This window comes from Gadus macrocephalus, chromosome 10, assembly GCF_031168955.1.
Source record: "Gadus macrocephalus chromosome 10, ASM3116895v1".
Lineage (NCBI taxonomy): Eukaryota > Metazoa > Chordata > Actinopteri > Gadiformes > Gadidae > Gadus > Gadus macrocephalus.
Window position 1 is genome coordinate 14,362,775 of NC_082391.1, and position 3,558 is coordinate 14,366,332.

Consider the following 3,558-nt stretch of genomic DNA (forward strand, 5'->3'; position numbering starts at 1 on the left):
CTGCGGTTCTGCGGCGGTGAGAGCGAGTGCTGGGAGTGCAGAGCGGGCGTTGCTGCAGAAATCCCTTAGAAATGTTCCTTTTGGATCCGAGTCCGTGCTTACATACCGCTCTCCAGCTTCTCGAGCCCACTGTATCTCGTACTCCGTTTCATTTTCTCTCCTACGGTTCTAACCTAAAAGTTATGAAACCTGAAGTCGGAATACGTCTCTGGAAACGGCAGATCTGAACTTTGAGGGTCTGCCAGCGTGGATAATGCCCTTCACCTATGCGTGCAATTGAAGAAGAGTATGGGCAATATAGGATTGGAGCCCTAACGTTTATTTTCTCTACGGGAGATAACACCATTACGGAGAGAGAAAGTGTAGGTTTATGTTCCAAGAATAATGCGCCCGAAAGGGAGGCGTGTGGTTTTTATGTTATTAATCTTCAGTACCTGTGTCTCTTGTCACAACCAATGACATTTGCGACGTGTTCAACTCTCGACTGGTCGGCATCGCAGGGCAATATATTGACTAATCCCGTTTTGATCCAATAAGTGCGTGCAAATGCGCGCGCGTGTGTGAGAGAGAGAGAGAGAGAGAGAGAGAGAGAGAGAGAGAGAGAGAGAGAGAGAGAGAGAGAGAGAGAGAGAGAGAGAGAGAGAGAGAGAGAGAGACGGGGAGAAAAGATTCGAAGGGGGGGGCGGCAGCAGAGGGGGCGAGAGGTAGGAGGGAGAGAGGAAGGAGGAAGGATTGATCCGCGTCTGTTAAAGTCTTGTTCTGTTTTTTTCTTTAGAGCTTTTAGGTTTGAGCCGAAGCGCGTCTCGAGCGCAGCTCCCAAACTCCTGAAGCAGCTTTGTCCAGACGGAAGCTAACCTTGCAATTTAATTTTTTTTGCAAAGTGAAGATCTACTTTACAGCAGCAATCTGATCCAAACGGCTCCATTGTGGGCTATTCTGCGTGCTTTCATTGGGACTGAGTGTTGCTCGAGCAGCCCGCTGTTGAACACAAGGAGCGACTGACTGCAGGTCCCGGGCCGATCTGTCACTGTGATTAGGTAAACACGCCGGATGGGAAGGCTCCAACTTTTGATTGTGTGGAAGTATAGCCTCCTTTAGTCCCGTGCACCGCGTCGCCCCTCCCGTCCCACCCACCCTCCCAGAACTGAGGAGCTGGGGAGTTTTCTCGGGTGATTCTTCAACTTTAAAAAAGCTAGAAAACAAATAAAAATCTCGGATTGCAATTTTCTCTCCTCCCCCCACCACCTAGGAAGGTTTTGGGAGGTGATGTCATCGCGCGGTGGTTCGCCTGGTATTGTGACCCGGGGGCGCGCGGAGCCCCGCTGCAGCCGGCCGACCCGCGGTTAGGAGGAGTGCGGGAAATCAGGTGCAAAGAGAGACTGTCATCTTGTTTTTTCCCTCGTGCGCTCTGTCGCGGGTGGCTGCCTCCTGCTACACAGCCCACAGCTGTTCCTCTCCTGCTACCCCTCCCTCGTTACTCCCTCCCTCCCTCCCTCTCCCCATCTCCCCCTAAACCACACCGACTCCTCAGCGGTTCTCATTTAAGTCTCTCTTCTTCTTTTTCTTCTACCCATCTAAGCTGGACCTGGCGCTCACACCGCCATCATCACTATCACCACCCTCTCTGTCGGACATTTATCGGTCTCTTCCTACCCACCAACACCTCCTCCACCGATCACCGACCACCGCCAGCTGAAGGGGTCGTAGCCATGACCGAGGCTAATACCCTGCAGCACGCGGCGCGCGCCGACCCCCCGTCTCCAGGTCACCGATCCTTCCGGCTGCCAGTGCAACAGCAGATCGCGACCCCGCCTCGCGGTGGGCACTAGAACCCCGCTGTGCGACCCTCTCCACACCAGATCGGACTATTAACACACGCCAACGCACCCTCTTGTTGCGCTGCAAGTAACATCTCACTCACGGAGACGATCCGGCTACGTTTTGTTTTATTGCAACGGAACACATCCTGACTTGGAATATTCTAAACTTTACACCAGGGGACCGAACTGAGAGAACGCAAGAGAGGTGGGGGCCAACAAGTAAAGTTGTCAGTCTGTCAGTGTCGCTCGTGGTCGCGCTTTCACCTGTTCATCGTTTCGCCGGCGGCGCGCATGCAGCAGCCGAACCGATGCCCTAACCTTTTCCCCCTGGGCCCCGCCCCTTATTTTTTCTCGCGGGCCGGACAGCTGTGAGAGGTTGCCCTGCGGTCACAGTGACATTCACCCCGCCTGACACCTCGCCCCTCGCCGTCCGCCGTTCGACCGCTCCGCCTGGGGACGCCGAGGCACCGCCGATGCCAACAGCGGTAGCCGTTGACTCATTGACTCTGCACACCGTCCAGCGGATTCACTACACGCACGGGAACCCTCCGGTGCGCCGGGCTGGCTCGGACGGAGCGCCGCGGAGACTGACTCCGGGCCGAGGTCCTTAGTGGATGGGGGAAGCGATGTGGTCCCTGCTCCCCATGCTGGCTGTCTTGTAAGTCACTCTCACACAATCCATTTCACTTTTTTATAGGAAATTGTATCTTAACTTCTCTCTTTACCTTTCGTTCTTTGGGATGATGGTTGGGTGTCAGGTGTGTGTGTGTGTGTGTGTGTGTGTGTGTGTGTGTGTGTGTGTGTGTGTGTGTGTGTGTGTGTGTGTGTGTGTGTGTGTGTGTGTGTGTGTGTGTGTGTGTGTGTGTGTGTGTGGGAGGGGGGGGGGGAGGGCTATACTAAGGAGGGGGGCTGGGGGAGGCTGTGGTGCCTAACTGCATGACATCACTACTACTCCTCATCAGTCCCCATAGGAAACATACCACGGACGACCCTGTTTTGATCGGCTGTCGGTCTAGGGTCAGTGGTTCAGCGTCAGGCCGTGTAGCTCATGGACGCTGCCATAAACATCTCCATCACCCCCACCTTATGCACTCTCTGCTCCGCTTGCCTGGTCAGACGGTCTTAAAGGAGAGCATTTTCCCGTAGAGAAATTTTTCCCCTGGAGAAATATTTCGGAAGGTGAGTCAAATAACGCTGGCTTTATCAGGGAAGGGAAAATGGTGGTGCCAAGAGCAGACCCGAGCAGGGATACAGCCTGTTTGAGGTGTGTCCTGTTAAGAGATTTATTTTTCTTACTTTGTGTCGGCTGTACCTCTCCCAGATGGCAGTCCTCTCTACATACATTCCTGACCCAACGTGCAAGTGTGTCCGGTCTTCTGGGCCTCTACCCCATCACTGTCTCTCACATGTGCATAGCTACCACCTACGTTAATACCTGTTGAGATCCACTATACTATCTATGTATATATACACTATATATCTAACCATGTCATCCACCTACCTGCCTATCGATATGAACTACCAACCTACCTCAATGAACTCAGCTACGACCCGCCTACCTACCTAGATCAACATTAACCACTAACTAACCACAGACATATATCTGGCCAACAGCCTTTTTTCTTCTACACACAAGCTGAGATCAAAAGACAATTTTATTTCAAAAGATTGAATAATTGATGAGTGATGGAGGAGTGATGGAGGAGTGATGGAGGAGTGATGGAGGAGTGATGGAGGA

General features: G+C 53.0%; 1 long non-coding RNA gene across 1 annotated transcript; it reads left to right on the plus strand.

The window, feature by feature from the left end:
- The first annotated feature begins 652 nt into the window (after positions 1–652).
- Positions 653–2,680, plus strand: LOC132465835 (uncharacterized). The gene is made up of 2 exons (XR_009527696.1): positions 653–1,366; positions 1,580–2,680. It is a non-coding gene; the product is annotated as an uncharacterized LOC132465835 (long non-coding RNA).
- The last annotated feature ends 878 nt before the right edge of the window (positions 2,681–3,558 follow it).